At 40.3% G+C, this 19888-nt stretch overlaps 1 pseudogene across 1 annotated transcript in view; it reads right to left on the bottom strand.

The window, feature by feature from the left end:
• Window positions 1-15834, bottom strand: part of LOC149748891 (UDP-N-acetylglucosamine--peptide N-acetylglucosaminyltransferase 110 kDa subunit-like) — a 45802-nt pseudogene extending 29968 nt beyond the window's left edge. The window contains exons 1-3 of the transcript XR_016393512.1: window positions 11269-15834; window positions 9216-9306; window positions 6743-6804 (exon numbers count right to left, since the gene is read on the bottom strand). The product of XR_016393512.1 is annotated as a UDP-N-acetylglucosamine--peptide N-acetylglucosaminyltransferase 110 kDa subunit-like (transcript). The remainder of the gene's footprint in view (window positions 1-6742; window positions 6805-9215; window positions 9307-11268) is intronic.
• Window positions 15835-19888: the final 4054 nt, after the last annotated feature.

The raw sequence follows: 19888 nt of genomic DNA, 5'->3' as shown, positions 1-19888 counted from the left end.
GAAAAAGCAACAAGAGGCAGTTTGTACTCTTTTGATACAGCAGAAGCCCCCTGTGTCAACTCATGCCAAAAAATGTATATATACACACACATATGTATGTTTGTGTGTATTATATGTATACGTGACACACACACATAATTAATCCACAGTCTTAGGCTAATCACTCATTGTGGCAGAAACAACGAGCTGTTGACTACACTTTAATTAGCTCCTCCAGCCTGTAGAGGCATCACTAGGACCAAGATAGGAACAACATTCTCCATCTCCGCTTGCATCTGGGTATGGTTCTATCCCAAAGAATGTGACCAGAGGTGACCTGAAGAGTTTACGTCTGAAGGATAACGAGTTGATAATTGTAGCTTGCAGCTTCCTCTCTCCTTTCCTTTTTAGGACAAACGTAGAGCCACTTGATGAAGGTGGTGGGTCCCTGAATAACTGAGCAGAAAACTGACCCTCAGACCACCAAAGTCCATACTACACTCCTGAGTGAGTGAGAAATGAACTGTCCATGTGTTGCTCCACTGAGGTTTAAGGTTTATTATTTAGTGTTTAACTAACGCATTTTTTCTTTAAACCTCAGTTGCCTTCTCTGTAAAATAAAGTCTTTGAAAAGGATCCACTGTAAGTTTTTTCCATTGCTTATGTTTTTATTTTAGTTTTTAATTCTCAGAAACACTGCGCACATTTTACCTTTTAAGTTAGTAAGTCTACTTTTTTTCCCACAAAGACGGGTTCTTCAAGTTATGGAGAAGTCATAGCAGACTGTTGCTTCAGTTTAAGATACGCATTCACATATGAGATGAGAAGGGTGAGGACCCAGAGAAACGTCTTTGACAGAGGGGAGTGAGAGCATACTGAAGAATGTTTAGTAATAAAGAATTCAGATGGGAGAAACGGATGGGTTACATCTAACAGATTTGCTCAAAGGAATTCTGGAAAGGCAAATATGTGAAAATGTATAGCAAAGACGTGAAATGCCTTTTGGTCCCTAAATGGATTTCATTTCAAAGACGTGCATATTGCAAATACATGTACCATAACACTTCTCTGTCCACTTCTAGAATTTTCTAAAGCCTGACAGAACATCTGCAGAGAGAGGATGTCATTCCAAGATAATCGACTGCAAGTTACTAAATTAAGATTAAAATGTCCTTAACCTTGAACAGTTTTTAAAGAGATTTTAGAAGAAAGGAGCCCTCCAGGGGGTTGTATAACTATATAATTGTACCCTTTCTAAAAGGCTATTTACAGATACATAATGTTTCCCCTCCATTCTTTAAAGTAAAATATAGGATAAAAAAATAGTTTGGGGATAATATTTGTTTGGGACAGCAGGCACTGCTAATCAGTACCACTCTCTCCTTATTCCTTACTATCAGAGCCCTGGTTTAGGAGACCCCATTATCCTTAAGGCTAGGGTGGCCAGTTTAAAATCCGAGCTGATGAGATCTAAGTGCAAGTCTGCTGACCATCTGTGGTAAAAAATTTGCTCTCTGAGTTAGACACTGCCTTTTTTTTCTTACTTAATTTCTTTTTTTTTTCCTTTTCTTTCTTCCTGCCCAAATTGTTGGAACACTATTGGAGATTCTGGGGTCACTTTGAAGCTATGTGGACGTGCTAGAGATGTGGAAGCTGGAAGAGCGAAGCAACCCAGTCCCCTGGTGATGCCCTTCAGCAGCTGGACTAACGCTAGAGGGACTATCTCCAAACTTCCTGCTACCTGTGGAAAGTAAGGTAAATCACTCATTCACTTTCTGTTACCTACTAACTGATCCAGAACTCTAACCTCAGGGTTCTAGAACCCTTCTCAGTATCCCATAGTCATACTCATGTTCCGGACTCCTGATCATCAGACTTGCTTATAGCAGATGTATGGGGAGGGCGGGCTCTTCTGGAAGCCCTCATACTTCCTCCCCTACCCCCACCACACACAAATAATGATCTTTATGTCCACTCATCCTTCTATCTACACTCAGAGGCCAGGACCCCCAGGAAGGCTTCACTGACAACCCTTTACTCCTCTCTACATGCAGAAAGGGTAGAGGTGTGGGCTCTGGAATCAGACTTCCTAGACTTGAATTCTTAATCTGTTACTTACCACTTTAGGATGTGGGCAAAGTAGTTACCTTCTCTGGACACCCCTGTAAAAGAGGAACACTAAGTAGCACCTATGTACCTTACTGAAAGGATTAAATGAGCAAATGCAGGTAAAGTTCTTATAATTTTTTCTTGGGTCAATCAATTCTAGCTGCTATTGTTACCTTTGACTAATTTAGGGCAGTCCCTTTGCCCTCCTTTGGTTCTCTGGGCCCGTCTCATTCACAACACACACAACCGCATACTGCATTCACAACACACACAACTGCATACTGCAGAGTTTTGAAAGGTGGTTCTCAAAATGTGGTCCCTGGGCCAGCAATATCAGCCACACCTGGGAACTGGTTAGAACTCTGGCACTGGAGCCCTGCAATCTGTGTTTTAACAATATTCTCAGGCAAATCTGACGCACACTAAAGGTTGACGACAACTGAGAACATCTGTCTCAGACTCTCCTGGAGGCATTCACCAAAAATAGAGTTACAGGACCTTACACCTGACCAGCTGGAGAAGGGGTCTAGTAATTGCCCTGGTTATCATGCTTGTCATGATTTTTCAGCACATAAATGTTTGAGAATCACTGCCATTTTGAATGTGTGTTTCACTTGTCTGTTTTTCCAGTGGACTTTACTTTCTTGCAAGGAAGGTTTGTGAAGATCTGTTGTTGTTGTTTGCATTATTAGTTTTATTATGCTAATTCTAGAATCTCTGGTGCATAGTGCAATCTCAGGCAGGAAGTAGTGGCTCATTAAAACAGGTATCCCAAAAGTCTTAGTAGAACTTCAAGATTAATTCCTTCAGGAAGAGGTAAAATTGTCATTAGATGCAGATGATATGATTCTCTATATAGAAAACCCTAAAGACTCTACATGAAAACTACTACAACTGATAAACGCATTCAGCAAGGTAGCAGAATACAAGATTAACATACAGAAATTGGTTGCATTTCTTTATACCAACAATGAAATATCGGAAAGGGAATGTAAAAAAACAATGCCTTTTAAAATCACAACCCCCAAAATAAAATACTTAGGAATAAACCCCATCAAGAAGGCAAAAGACTTATACGCTGAGAACTCTAAGACATTAATAAAGGAAAGTGAAGATGATTCAAAGAAATGGAAAGATATCTCATGTTCTTGGGTTGGAGGAATTAATATTGTTAAAATGCTCATACTACCCAAAGCAATCTACAGATTTAATGCGATCCCTATCAAATTATCCATGACATTTTTCACACAATTACAACAAATAATCCTAAAATTCATACAGAACCATAAAAGACCCAGAATTGCCAAAGCAATCCTGAAGAAAAAGAACAACGTTGGAGGCATAGCCGCCCCAGACTCAGACAGTACTCCAAAGTCACAGTAATCAAAACAGCGTGGTATTGGCACAAAAACAGACATATGGATCAATGGAACAGAATACAGAGCCGAGAAATAAACCCACACACCTCAGTTAATCTTTGACAATTAATCTTTGACAAAGGAAGCAAGAATATATAATGGGAAAGAGACAGTCTTTTCCGCAAGTGGTGTTGGTAAAGTTGGACAGTCTTATATAAACCAGTGAAGTTAGAACACATCCTTTCACCATACACGAAAATAAACTCAAAATGTCTTAAAGACTTAAACATAAGACCTGACACCATAAAACTTCTAGAAGAGAACACAGGCAAAATATTCTCTGACATAAATCATACCAATGTTTTCTTAGGTCAGTCTCCCAAGACAATAGAAATCAAAATGAAAATAAACAAAGGGGACCGAATCAAACTTACAAGCTTTTGCACAGCAAAGGAAACCATAAACAAAATGAAAAGACAACCTACAGAATGGGAGAAAATATTTGCAAATGATGCGACCAGCAAGGGTTTAATTTCCAAAATATACAAACAGCTCATACAACTTGATGACAATAAAAGCAAACAACCCAATCAAAAAAATAGGCAGAAGACTTAAAGAGACATTTCTCCAAAGAAGAAATACAGATGGCCAATAGGCACATGAAAAGATGCTCAACACTGCCAATTATTAAAGAAATGCAAATCAAAACTACCATGAGGTACCACCTCACACCAGTCAGAATGGCCATCATTAAAAAGTCTACAAATAACATATGCTGGAGAGGGTGTGGAGAAAAGGGAACCCTCCTACAACACTGTTGGTGGGAATGTAAGTTTGTGCAGCCACTGTGGAAAACAGTATGGAGGTTCCTCAGAAAACTGAAAATAGACCTACCATATGGTCCAGCAATCCCACTCCTGGGCATATATCCAGACCAAACTATAATTCAAAAAGACACATTCACCCTGATCTTCACAGCAGCAATATTCACAATAGCCAAGACATGGAAGCAACCTAAATTCCATCAACATATGAATGGATAAAGACGATGTGGTACATATATACAATGAAATACTACTCAGCCATAAAAAAAAGAATGAAATAATGCCATTTGCAGCAGCAACATGGATGCAACTAGAGATTATCATACTAAGCAAAGTAAGTCAGAAAGAGAAAGACAAATACCATGATACCACTTATATGTGGAATCTAAACTATAACACAAATGAACCTATCTATGAAACAGAAACAGAATCAGAGACATAGAGAATAGACTGGTGGCTGCCAAGGGGGAAGCAGGTGGGAGAGGGATGAACTGGGAGTTTGGGATTAGCAGATGCAAACTGGTATATACAGATTGGCTAAACAACAAGGTCCTACTATATAGCACAGGGAACTATATTCAATATCCTGTGATAAACCATAATGGAAAAGAATATGAAAAAGAATGTATATACATATGTATAACAGTCACTTTGCTGTACAGCAGTAATTAACACAACGTTGTAAACCAAGTATACTTCAATAAAAAATAAGTTAATTAAATTTTTAAAAAGATTAATTCCTTCAGAAGAACAAGTACTACACATTCACAAAAAAAGCACCCTTTGAAAGTTTAAATTTTTGAATTTCTTTGCCACTTCCTTAGTTTTGATCATCTTGGACAATATATTTTTAATATTGACTTTTAAAAAGAATTGTGTTTCAGTGTTTGCTATCCTTAGAGAGACAGAAACAGATAAGTACAACTAAATACTTATTTTTCAAAAGTCTCAAAAGTATAAGGGAAATGAAAGTAATTTATCTTCAAATGATTTTGGGGTATGTTTCTAATTTCATACTTCTGATGCGATTCAAGATTAAAACTGTATTAAGACATTCGAGACATGCCGCATTGGTATTAAATGAATTTAATTTTGTGTAAAGTGGTAGAAATATTTTCTTCAGCAAACGTACCTGCAGATATAAAATCACAACCATAAATCTACAAAAAAGCAAGCTATTGAATGAAATCTGATTGGTTATTTCCCTGCAGTATGGATCTGCTAATAATTTAATTTACTACTTGCTAACAGAAGCCAAAATTTAAATATACATATATATATATGTGTGTGTATATATATATCTCTTCAATTTTAAATCATTCATATATATGAACAAGTATACATACACATATATAACAATTGTTCATATATATATATATAAACAATTTAAATTAAAGAAAGTACAACTGGTGGCCTATTTCTTCCTCCCGATTTCTAAAGAACACCATATTCTATTCTAGGCAGTGGAATGTCAATCCACCTTAAGGGTTGTTCAATGAGCATATCTGAGAAACCACTGGTTTAGCCAATGATGTACTTATTCAGGGAGGCCCTAGTGCCACTGTCAAGAGCTTATCCACAGGAGAGATAAGAAGGTACTTGTTTGGTTTGTGAAAAGAAGGAGTAGTGAGGAATGGCAGGTAGCTGCAGGCTGATGACACGTGATATCCATATATATGTAGAACCAACACACCCATAATTGCACCCATTTTCCATACCCAAATCCAAAGCCTTTATATCATTAATCCCAGGCAAAAATGGTAAGATTCATGTGTGTTACTATCCCACGGCTTCAAGATGCCTACAAACTCATATGAGTATGTCTTAGTTTTATCAGTGGAGGACAAACCAGGCTTCTATCACCAAGCCCCATTCCATAACAGGCAAACCAGTCCAAGACTTCTCTGAGTGCTGCAGGAGAGTCTATGGAAGGGGCGCTCACTCCACTGTGATGCCTAAAATGCCTTTGCACAGAGCAAACATTCAATACATGCTGAGTGAATGAATGAGTGAACTGGTGTCATAAAACAGGCTTATTTCAGGGAAATTCCATTCAACAGGCTGGCATTCCTTCCTACCCATCTTAACTGTTAAGCTTGCCATCAGACAAAAATTTAATTATAAAACGTTAGAGCTGAGGAAATTTTAGAAACTATCTACTCTCCAGAGGTATACAACTTTAATTTAGTGGTAAAAATCACTAGGAGTGATTTAGGAGTCTATCGGACCTGAGTCCAAATTCCACATCTACCATATTTTTGTGAGCAAATAACCACTTCTGAGGCTCTGTTCCATGTATGCATTATGGGATATCATAATAATACATACATTAATTGTATGACTATCAGGGGATGAAATGACACAATCCATTTGCCATGGTCGGCTAAGTAATTGGCACCAAGTAAGCACTCAAGACATTAGCCAACATTAATAGCGGAGAGATGAAAACAAAACTCTGGGACTGATGCCTACCTTAGTGGCCCCAGTGGTCATAATGACTTTCTTCCATTCAGCCTGCTCTCTTCTCACTAAGACTAAGGAAGAGAAGATGAACAAATTAGGAATAACAATTTGAAAATGGTTTTATACTCCCTGAATGAGTGGAATTATAATAAAATGATTCATGAGTTCTGCAGAAATATGATGAGACTTTAGATCTTTATGTTAGTTCTCTGCAAAACCAATTTATGGCCCTAAGATGTACCTTCCCACCCAGCCCCATCCTTACCAGGATCAAATATCATTGTAAATGGAAAAGTCAACAACACATAATCCACAAGCTAAGTTAGAAGCCAGTGAAGTCTCGGAGGTTTGATAGAGAAAATTCAGATTTATCATTATATGTAAAAATAAGATGACATGAAGAACTCAATCTAAAAAATATTACCTGGAGATCTATAATCTCTACAATAGTGCTATAAAAAGTAAAGAGCTAGAAATCTATTTAGATGGTTTTCCTTATAAGAAAGCACTTTCTGTATAACTTTTAATGTACTATTGATGAGAACAAGTCAACAAAATTCAAATAAATACCTGCAGATGTCCTACAAGAAGAAAAGAACAGAGTTAGATGTGACAGGGGATAACTGGACTTCAGGATGAGTAAGACCCTATACTTGACCTCAATAAATTAACATGAAATACAGTGGATGAGTCATGTACAGAATGTCAGAATTCTAAAAGGCCAAGCTAAGTACCAAAAGGAACATGTGGGGACTCTTAAGAAGGAAATAAAATATTGGTTAGTTGATTACGAAAAGGCAGAAGGGAGTAGGTTCCCTTTGGCTGCTCTTTGAAGAGATCACTTCCTTTCCCCCCTAGTCCTGAGGCTAGGGTGGCATGGGCAATAGAGGAATGTGGGGACTGAGAATCATTTCTACTCTCACCAGAGTGGCTGGAAGCAGATTTTCTTACCAGGATGTAGTAGTATGCTAATATTTAAGGGTTCTTGAGGTCAGAGAGAAGGGTTTGAATTCTCCGGCTCCACCTCTTGCTGTGGGTCAACTTTCTTACCTTTCCAACACCTCAGCGTCTTTATCTGAAAATTGGGGATGATGATAATGTCTCCCACCTGAGTGTGAGAACTACATGATATAGTGCATACGCAGGGCTAAATTTGGTGCCTGGCAAACAGAAAGTACTCAGTACGGCAGGCGAGTGTAGTGACAATAAAGGCAAAGATGACGGGGGTAGTGCCGGTGTGGCTTCTGCCCCCAGAACAGGCTCTGACTGGGAGAGAGTTAAAGCACCTTTGGGTTCATGGGGGTTTATATATAAGCAACGGTTGATCAATGTGAGCTGGTTGTCCAAATGATTACGTGCAATCTAAGAAAAAAATGGGCCTCGGATCTGCTCAGCTACTTAATAATATTAGCAGCGGTAGTAGTCAAAGAAGCTAAATTTTATTACGTGTTTATATGCCAAACAACGTGCTGAACGTTTTAAAAGGATTTACTCACTTATTACAACGAGGCTATACGCTAGGTCCTGATAATGTTATTCGTCTCTTGCAGATGTTGACTGAGCCTCAGACGGGTTACAAAAGCACCTAAGATCCCGTTGTCAGTACATGACGGAAATGAGTTCAAATCCAGCCTGTCTGACTTGTTCTTAATCACTAAGGTATGAAATTAAGCATGTTGCCCTTTGCCTGATTCTCCTTCTGAGGCCTGAATATTTCACTTAGCTCTCTGAGTGCAGAAGAGAGAAAATTCTCTCTCCTTGACCCAACTTGGCATCAATATCCAGCTCCCCTTCTCAAAATGGGTTGCTTCAACGAGCAGCAATGAATGCCAGGTCGTGGACCAGTCACCTTGATGACTAAGAGTCAGACACTAGGGAAAGAAAATGCTCTGTGACAAACCTACCCTTGTACAGAAACAAGACAGAAATGGGGGGACAGGGCAGAAGATAATGGAATAAGGCATAGGAAAAATAGCACCTGGCATCGTGATAGTAATAATAATAGTAGTAGTAGCAGTAATAGTAATAATAATAGAGTTTACTATGCTCTAGGCATTGTATTAAGTGCTTGGTGTAAGTGACTTCATTTTAACATTGAAAACAAGTCTATGAGGATGAAATATTATTAACATCATTTTATAGGCAGGGGTATTGAGGTTCAGGTAATCAGGTAAATTGCCCAAGCTCATATGGTTAGCAAGTGGAAAGCAGAGATTTGAACCAGCACCTACACTCCTAACCATTATGCTAGAACCATTATGCTGAAGACATAAGAATTCCAATGGTCTTTCCCCATAGCCCACTCCTGCACTCCAGACCTAAGATCAAGAGAGAGCAAGCTTGGAGTTGCCACTCTTCAGTGAGTGTCAATCATTTCAAAACAGTGTGTTTGCTAACAAGATGCAGTTCCTGTGATAATCTTCTCAACCAGCTATCAAGAAACAGGAAGCAAAGATTCAAGTAACAGTATGTTCCTACTTACGAGGAAGGTGGGACAGCATAGTTGACACTGGGCTTAACTGTTCTGGAAAACGTGGTCCCCGTAGGCATACACGCTGGTACATTTTCCCCACCTACCAAATACAAAAGAAGTATTTCATTTTCATGTTGCTCTTCAAAGTTCCACCTCATTCATGCCTGTCATTCATCCTCTGGCCTCTTCCTGTCTCCATTTCTGTACAGAAAGGTGCTGAGTCTCTGCTCTCGGATACGAAAGGGTGTGTTAAGGAGAGGGAGCCATGGTACCTCAATGTCTTTTGTTTTTCATCTTAATTCTATTATGCCAACTCCACTGAACTTAATTAGAGTGAATACAGAATTACACAATTACCCTCCGTTCTACTCTTCAGATGTTATATTTTGATAAAATTTACGACATGCTGCTCTCCCCTTGAACACCAGATGAACACTAGAAATGGATGTGTGTTGACATAAAACCTGTTATAATTACAATTAAAGTATAGCTTACATAATGATAGTGTTAACATAAAATTATAGATGTGTAGAGACAACGTGGTCATGCATTTTTTAGTATAAGTACATGCTTAGACCAATATCTGTTAGCGGAATGAAGATGGAAGAGAATTTTGGTTAAGCCACAAAGGCTGTTTAAGGACTTGCAGATAGCTAAGGGGAACTCAAAGACCAGTAAGGTAGTATTTCCCCTGCCATGTTTTCAATTGCAAAGTGAAGGGAAGATGTGAAAGTAAGTACCCCTATGGAAATTACAAGACAAGTACCTTTTTTTCCTTGAATACCTGGGTAAATGCTTAAATTCTAATGTATATCAGTGATGCAAATTTTCAACTGAGTTTGATAAATCATAAAATAATAATTATACATATATGTATATAAAACTGCATGGAACTAGACAGTTCAGAATTACTTCTAATTAAAGAGGTACCCTATGACAACTAACTTAAACCTTACAAAATATGGTTCCAAGTACCCTATCAGAGTGAAAAGTAGGAGACTGAAAGGTTTATTGTAAATGTTTGTAGTCATGGTGTCTTAACTAAAACTACTGTGTCACAAATACTATTAAAATAATTGTGACATTTTACTCACTTTTACTGCAAACAACAAAACAAACTATAGGTATTTTTTCATTTCAGGTAATTATTTTAGCTAACAGTTATTAAATGTTTTGAGAAGACAGAGTGCTCATTGCATGACTTCATTTTATCTTTAAAATAGCGCTTCCATGTCATTATTCTTAATATCTCCATTGTATTAAAGTGTACCTCTAGTTCAGACCTTTCTTCAGAACTGCAGACTTGTGTATCCAACTGTGTACTCAGCATCTCTACTTGGACGTCACGAAAACATCTCAAATCTTACACCTCCAAAACTGGTCTTTAATCCACCAAACACGCTCTACCCCAAACTTTTTCCATCTTAGGTGACAGTAACCACACCTTTCCAGTTCCCCAGGCCCTAAATCTCGAATTCACCCTTGACCCCCTCTTCCTTTCCATTCTTGCATTCAATCTACCACAAAATGCTGTCACAACCTTCCCAATGTGCCACTTCTGAGAATTACCAGCCGCTAGCAGCCTGGTGCAGGCCACCAACATAGACCTCGAGGATCCTGTAGTCGCCTCCCGAGATTCTCCCTGACTCCACTCTCTCCCCACATCCTCAAGACCACAGATAGAGTTATGCTTTTCAAACAAGAGACAGTTCATGCCACACCTCGGCTAAAATCCTGCCCCTGGCTGCCTACATTTAGAGTAAAAGACACAATGCATGTGATGGCCTCCCAGGACTTACCCAATCCATCCCATCACATATCCGACCTCCAGCCCTCCTGCTGTCTCTTCCTCCCCACTGACTAAGTCAGCCAGGGTGGCCTCCTTGATACTCCTCCAAGCTGCCCGGCATATTTCTGCCTTAGAGTTTTGGGACTGGTTATTCTTGCTCCCAGGGAGTGGTCTCCCCATCATACATTCTGACAACTCCCTCACTTCAAGTCTTTGCTCAAATGTCAACTTATAAAATCCACCCTGACTACCCTATCTAAAATCAGAACCTACCTGTACACTCCTCCAGCACTCCCAACCCAAGCCTCTTCAGTGAGCTTCACATCCTTTTCCTTATCCCGTAGCGCCCATCAACCTGTGACAAAGCATAGAATTTATTTATAACATCCGTTTCCACACGAGAGTGTAAGGAGGGAGAAAGCATGCAAGAAGGAGCACGCAGGCAAAGGCTCTTGTCTAATTTATTCATTGATACGTCCAAGTATAGAGAACAGGAAGATGCTTGATAAACAGTCCTGAAAAAGATACAGATGAGGAAACTAGTAGCAAAGCTCAGAAAATTTAAGAAACTTCCTCAAGGTTCTAGAGCTAGAAGAGGGTCACAGTAGAATTCACACTTGGGGATGTCTAACTTCAAATCTCTTAGCCTCTCTGCTATCTTTTTTTTCTTCTTTGCGGTACGCGGGCCTCTCACTGTTGCAGCCTCTCCCGTTGTGGAGCACAGGCTCCGGATGCACAGGCTCAGCAGCCATGGCTCACAGGCCCAGCCGCTCCGCAGTATGTGGGATCTTCCCGGATCGGGTCACGAACTCTCAACCACTGCGCCACCAGGGAAGCCCCCCTCTGCTATCTTAAGTCCATGCAATTCAGGATTTGTTTTAATCAGTGCCATGGAAATTCTCACTCCACTGAATAGGATCACTAAAGTGTTCTCTGTCTAGATTTATATATATATTTTCCATTTAAACAAAGGAAACAGAAGAGGGGAATTCATCATGGGTTATTGCGGTAATTTTACAGCAATTTTAGCAATAATGACATTTAAGTCATAGTGATATTTAATGATAGCATAATAATAATAAAATAATAGCTCTTAAGTGTATTGAAGATGAATCGCATGCTAAACTCGGTGCTAAAATATTTCCATGTATATTTTGTGCAAAATCCTTATGAATATTCTATCAGATGAGCTTTATGTGTAACTCCACCAGGCATACTTCTCTTATTCCGCTTTCAAAGATAAGGAAATTGATGAGAAGTGTGGTAACCGTTTGATCAAGATGAGACTGGTAATAAGTTGTGAGTATGAATTTAAATTCAGGTCTAACTCCAGAATTTGATTCTCAATCCATACATGAAAATTCTGATAAGTCCTTTGATAAGGGTATGTTCTCTCCTGGAAAACATCCCCCATTATGTCTGCCTGTGCTCATACCTTCAGAACACAGTCAAGTTTGAAACATGATAAAAATGTTTAAATAGTGTGCTTTAATAAATGGAACCATCTTCATCTAAACAATAACACAAAAAGGCAGGCTGAGCCCTTTGAAGTGGCTTCGTTGCTATCTTCCATCCAGAACAAGAGAAGGAATCAACAGCTGCAGAGTAAAGAAAGCATGAAACCCAGAGACGGAGGATTCTGTAAATGACCAATTACAAGACTATTAAGCCACACTTTCACAGCAAGAGGCAAAATATTCCATTACACTGAAAATTCTTCTACCCCTCACTCCAAGGCCCACACAAACATTAATGTTGCATTTATTAGGATGTATTTCCTGTGCTCTATCAACTTGACTTTCAGCAACTGTATTAATACAGTCCTTTCGCTTTGCACATATATCTGAATGATGGATTCCATTACTGGAGTTTTGTAGAAAGAGTGGAGTGAATGAAGTAAAGTTTGGGAAGAGCCATCATAATCCATAATGATGGGCACTGAATCAGGACAAGAAGAAACCTCTCTTCTCATTTATTTGAATGAAAATTCTACTATATATTTATTGCCTCTGTACAGGGCCATCTGTTGAATAATGGAAAACAAGAATCTTTCATTTGGAGGTAGGATTTGTGTGCTCAAGTTTCGATGGGCCTGCAGAATTAATCTTGTTTTAGAAATGAAATAAAATGTAAATTCTTACTGTAAGTAGATGTGGTTAAGCAACTGGCAACTTTGATGTCTTTAAATCACTGCAGTTTCAGGGTAGGCAAATCTATAATTACTTCAAGCACTTCTTTATTGGTGCAACAATTGAGCAGTGTACATAGTGGTCAACAACCTGGGCATTGTCAGATGACTCTAAGTTTGAATCTAGACTTTGCCACTCACCAGCTATGTGACTTTCAGCTATGAGAATCACTTTCTTCAGCGTTACAGTGTGGATTATTATATGCCCTTTGCAGAACTACTGTAAGAACTAAATGTATATGGGCACAGTGGCTCATAGTAAGGGCTCAAATTAGTACTGTGGTCACTACTAGTAGTATTGAAAAGAAATTAGAACTTCTATTCTCATAAAGTGGGATATGTGTCCCTTTATCATTGTAATTTCATATCATTTTACTTTTGACCTTATAATTTAATAGCTTGATCCAGGAAACATTTAGCAGTAAATATAATTGAAAGAAGGTTACTTGTCAAACATGAAATGCTGTAGTATCAAGTGTGCTGGCACAATACTCTTCTCAGATAATTAACCTGTAAAAATATGTTATTGTCTTCTTTTTAATTAAGCACATTGAACATATATATTTACTGTGCCAATTGGCAAAAGGTCCATTAATTAATCAGTCTAACTATATGTTGCATAAATGTCTTCTAAACATAATCGTATATGTATTTTATTTGTTGGGAAAATGTGTTTGAGATTGTTCTTTTCTGCCTATTTAAAGTAAAAGAGGGTGAGAAGTAGAGTTAGGCTTAATGTACTTTGTACTCCATTATGCCATGAAAATGCTTCTGTGCCCCGGAGACAACAACAAAAGATTTGCTTTAATGACAAGAATCAAGTATGTTCTAAAGCTTCCAGGTAGGAGGCGTATAGGTTGCAGTTTATATCAGAAGTCTTTGCTCTCTCTCTCAACTGCATCTAGATGGGAAAGATGTGGTCACAAATGCTTCAAGGTGATATAGTAAATGCTGGAAAAGAGGGGGGTAGGAGGCAGAGTTTTGAATATCTCAAACCTGAGCTAGAAGGATTTTATTTAAAGAAAATAGCAGATATGATTTTTCACTTAAGGAATGCCAGTCAGCAAACCTGACACTAATGTAGGAAATTAGCTCTTTTAGCTATGATGCTTTCAAATGCACATGGCTGAAAACAAATTCAAAATAGTCCAAGGAAATTTAAAAACAAAAACCAAACAACAACAACAACCTCAACAAACAAGTACTAGAAATTCAGGGATGCAGCCATATTCAGATACAGCTGGATCTGGAAGTTCCAGAGTATCAGCAGGGTTCCAGCTCTCTCTCCATCGCTCAGCCCTGCTTACCTCTGCAAGACTTTATTTTACAGAAAGTCTCTTCTTGTGCTGGATGGTCACTGGGAGTCCCAGAGTCATATCTCCCCAGCTTAGAAATTCCAGAGAGAAAAGACAATTCTTACATTTTGCTCTGAGAGAAAAGTCCTGGGGAGGAGTCTGATAGACTTAGCCGAGGTCAGATGCCTACCCATGAGCCAATCACCTGCTTTACTGTAGTTCAGTCCCTGGGCAACTCATCCCCGGCGCCCGTGAGGAGGCAGGATGGCATTATCTGGCAGCTCTCCGAGTAAAGCCTGCTGTTTTTGTAAGATGAAAGGGGAGAGGACATGGATAATGAAACCTGTATCTGCTTCTGTAAAATCCACAGAATCTTACTCCCTGCCCTGTGTCGATGACCATGCAGTAAGCTGACCCAGGAGGTCATTTTTCCCACAACAGTCTTTATATATATGACTAAGGAACACCCTGGTAAAAGAATATGGGAGAAAGTCTAAGTATGACAAGTCAGCTAGACTGATATTAACTAAAAAAGCTGTGTGAAAATATCCTTAAAAAGTTGCCCCCAACTCAATCAAAGTCCAAAGTTGGAGCTGGAAATACAATGTCATGGAGTTTGGATAAGAACAGGTTTTCTCCAAGTTGAACTATGACACAGAGATTAGAGACTTCTAGAAACTACACTTTTTCAAAGAAAAAACATCACATGAAAAAAATGAGGCCTAGAAAAATTAAATGACTTAAGATAACATAGCTAATTAATGGCAGGACTGAGACTATATACTTTGTGTAGTTGGCTATGGTTTAGTTAGTTTGTTTTGTTATCACTTCAAAACGAGACAAATTTTAAGAAAGGAAACACAACCAAAACTCAGTGGTTGGAAAAGAGATGGATGTGAACGCCCACTTGTTTCTTACGTATAAAGTTACCCCTCGCAGTGTTTTGGAGGAGAAAACGCTGCCTCTTCCCAACGTTGGTTACATACACAAAGATTCCAAAGACAAGACAAGTGCTTTGCAAACGAAGTAACTAGAACCAGCTCAGGCTTCCCCGCGCCGGGTCCTACGTTCCACGGTCAGAACCACCAACTGTATCCCCCCGGGTAACAAGGTGATTCAGAAAAGCTGGCGTCTTCAGAGAAGGGAGAAAACTTAGTCGGGAAGAGAGGAGAAAACTTGCTCAGCTTCTTGCTGGGGTCTGAAACGATCCCAACAGAGTCCTTAAACCCCTCAGGTTTCCCCAATCAAGCACCCTCGCCTCCAACCTGGGCCACCCCAGATCTATCAGACGACAGAAGTATGCGGACGCACGAAGAGCTGACCACCCCACGAGAGGAACCTACGCGCGGCCGCACCCACTCACCCGCCGCTCCCCGTGAGACGGGAGAAGAGTCCGGGGTCCAAGTCCTGGGCGTGGCAGACTCGCTCCTCTCCGGGCCCAGCTCCAGCTCACCTCGGCGCAGCCCGCCTGGGCGCCGCCATCTTGACCACAAAGGGGGCCTCGCGCCGGAGGCCCCTGAGCGGGCGCCCTGAGCGGAGCCGGAGCTCCGGGGAGCCCCAGGTCGGCGCCCTACGTCCCCCGCGCGCTCGCGCAGCGTCCACGCGCGACGAGAATCCCTCACGCAGCCCCCTACCTAGGCTTCCGCGGACCCGGCGCCCCGCGCAGCCCGCACCGCGGCTCAGGCGGCGCCGAGGGCGGCCCGGGCGGAAGAGCGGGCGCGGGGCACGCGCTCGGTAACCTGGCAACGCGGAGCAACCCGGCGTCTCTGGCGAACCCCTGCCTTCCACCGCGAGGAAGCACGGACCCCCCGCACCCGCCGCCCAGCCCTCGCCGCCCCTCGGTCGCTCCGCCCGCCGCTGCCCGCTGGCTATGGTCTTTTAAATCCATGATACAACGTCTATATGTAACAAATCTGTTAAACCCTAAATGTTTATGATATTCAAGTAATCCAGTATCTGAATTATTCTTGAAGATAAAACATCCAAAGACTTCTTAATTGTCTACATAAAATACAAAAAATACACGTGGAGGTAACTTCAAATATAGTATGTGCCTGTCTCTATTCCTTCCCTCTCCGCTCTTTTAAAAAATGCCCCTTTAAAAATTGCCCACTCACCATCTGTTAGGTAAATTTGCTGAAACACAGTAAATGTGGAGACAGAAATTGTTATAGAGACTATTCCAAATGGCACTGACACCTGTATTTATGAAAGTTACTATTTTTATTATTATCCTAATTTTAGACAAGAAATTATTGTAATAGCTAACACTTATCTGGAACTTACTATGCCCCAGGTACTGCTTGAATGGTTTACACATGTTGATTTATTTAATCCTCATAATAAAGCTAAGGATTTATCTCATCCCCAACACATAAAAGGCAGGTATTATTATTCATCACCCCTATTTTTCAGATGAAGAAATTGAGGTACAGTGTTCTTAAGAGACTTGCCAAGGACATAAAGCTAGGAAGCACAGAGCTCAATTTGAAGTCAGGAACTATCTTCAAAATCTATGTTTCAACCCCTCTGCCACCTAGCTCTTGGGTGCAGAAACAGAGCTCATACCCATGTCTAATCTCAGCAACAACACTTTTAACTACTGTACTCTGTTGGATTAGTGTATTAGACACTAATCCCTATCAGCAGTGTTTCCAGAACTATTCCTCTTGGATGAATCACGTTCTGGGTATGTCCAGTGAACAACTGAACATAAAATGTTTAAATTATTGGAAAGTTCTCTCTGGGGAATGTCTTACGAGACCATCTACCATACTTAATTCCACTAATCGAATTAAATGGAATTTTAGACCATCTATCATTTTTTAATATTCACATCTCATTTGATATTCAAACAATATTCCTTAGGGTAATTACTCATATTCTTTGCATATCTTAATTTTTTGTGATGTGGGCCCATTTCTCATGATCGTATCTGCTTTGAAATTATTTAACGTAAGTTGATACTAGTATCTTCCCCATGCAAGTTATTTATCTTACAATGATTAAAAAAATTTTATCATTGTGTTGTGAATTCACAGCATTTTAAAAATTATTTTTTATTTTATTTATTTTTGACTGTGTTGGGTCTTCGTTGCTGTGTGCAGGCTTTCTCTAGTTACGGCAAGCAGGGGCTACTCTCCATTGCAGTGTGCTGGCTTCTCACTGCGGTGGCTTCTTCTGTTGTGGAGCACGGGCTCTACGCGTGCGGGCTTCAGTAGTTGTGGCTCATGGGCTCTAGAGCACAGGATCAGTAGTTGTGGCGCACGGGCTTAGTTGCTCCAGGGCATGTGGGATCTTCCTGGACCAGGGATTGAACCCGTGTCCCCTGCATTGGCAGGTGGATTCTTAACCACTGCACCACCAGGGAAGTCCCTATCCTATAATGATTTTGATCCTTCAGTTCCTCAATCCTCCACCCCATTAAAATAAAATCAGAAGTGGGATCAAGTCTCATTTCTGTGGGGAGAAGGTAGCAGGTAAGCTCTTGTAGACATTCATTCAGTCAATCAATCTCAGTTGAGGACTCCTGCTTCTAGCCATTATGGAGTAATTGGCCCCAGAATTTTCCTCTCAAAGCTAATCATTAGAAAATTAGAATAACTTAAACAACCCTTTTAAGAAACTGGGCAGCTAAGAGCTCAGGACTGTGTTCCCCAAAGGAGGGGGAACAAATGAGGCAAGCCCTATGAATGTTCCTGCCTGGTGCCACTTTTCAGACCCAAGGTGAGCATGGTCAATGGGTTAATTTGAGAAAACAGAGATCAGAGTTCAGAGAGACTCAGGAAGCTGCAACTTGCAGGCAAGAGTACAAGATAGACAGGAGGTACACAGAGAAAGAGGGCTAGAAATATGTATGGTAGTCCCTTGAATTTTGGCTCAACACTAAACTGGGATGAGGATATGGGACCCTAGGAAAATAACAACTATTAGGGAACTGTAACAGAGCTCACACAGCACTGGGAGACACTGAAGTGCTAACCCTCTGGAGGGGAGAAATCTTTCTGAAGACTCGGACAGATTAGCAGAGACCCAGAAAGGTTACACTTTAATAGCAGGGCTAAATACCCACTGGAAAAAGTCTTAAAAACCAACCTGGAAAGGTTCTAGCTGACCTGCAAGTAACCTAACATCTGCTAAAACAAGATTCAATGCTCTTTAAAGGAAGACAGTGAAATGAAGACACAACCACATTATTTTTACACTGTACAGAATCCAATTAAAATTATAAGGCATGTGAAAAGGCAGGAGGAAAAACTAGTCAATAAAAACAGATCTAGAAATGACAGATTTTAGAATCAGCACAAATACAAAAAAAACAGTGTGACAGAATTCTAAAATAGCCCCCATAATTATACAGTGAATGGGATTTTGCAGGTGTAGTTGAGGTTATTAATCGGTTGGCTTTGAGAGAGATTCTCCAGGTGAGCCTAACCTAATCACGTAAGTGCTTAAAATAAGACTTTTCTTTGGCTGGTCACAAAAGAGTATGTCAGAGAGATCCTAAGTGTGACAAGGATTCAACATGAAGGAGGTTCTCTATTGCTGAGAGGGAAGGAGCCATCTGGAAGGGTCTGAGAGTGGCCCTAGCAGCTGTCTGGCCCCTGGATAACGGCAAGAGAAGACAAGGACGTCGTCCCTACAGTTGTAAGTAACTGAATTCTACTGACAAGCTAAATAACCTTGGACACGGATTTTTCCCAGAGCTTCCAGATAACAGCTCAGCCTGGCTGACACTCTGACTTCAGTTCTGTAAGAAGAGCCTCAGGAGAGATCCCAGCCAAGCCGCCCATACTTGAGTACCTAAAGATCTGTGAGATAAATGAGTATTGTTTTAAGTCACTAAATGTGTGGTAGTTGTGTCACAGCAATAGGAAATAAATATAAACAGCTAGTGTAAATATGTTCAAGAATTTGAGGGAAACATGAACCCAATGAGGAGAGAAGTGAAAAATATAAAAATAAATGGAATGTGTAGGGCTGAAAAATACATTGTTTGAAATTCACTGCATCTGTGTAACAGCAGTTGCACACTGCAGAAGACAAACTTGAACATTGTTCAAGATAGACCATATATTGTTCCATAAACAAGTTTCAATACACTTAAAATTATTGAACTCATTCTGATAACAATGGTATTAACTTGAAAATCAATAACAAAATATCTAGAAAATCCCCTAATATTTGATATTTAAACACACTTAACTCACAATTTTTTAAAAAATCCAGGTAGGGGCTTCTCTGGCGGCGCGGTGGTTGAGAGTCCACCTGCCAATGCAGGGGACACGGGTTCGTGCCCCGGTCCAGGAAGATCCCACATGCCACAGAGTGGCTAGACCCATGAGCCATGGCCCCTGAGCCTGCGCGTCCGGAGCCTGTGCTCCGCAACGGGAGAAGCCACAACAGTGAG

Source organism: Delphinapterus leucas, chromosome 6 (assembly GCF_059928025.1).
Source record: "Delphinapterus leucas isolate spDelLeu-1000000601 "Yukka" chromosome 6, BTC_Dleu_Yukka2, whole genome shotgun sequence".
Lineage (NCBI taxonomy): Eukaryota > Metazoa > Chordata > Mammalia > Artiodactyla > Monodontidae > Delphinapterus > Delphinapterus leucas.
The sequence above is the reverse complement of the archived record's forward strand: the minus strand, read 5'-3'. Positions and strand labels throughout refer to the sequence as shown.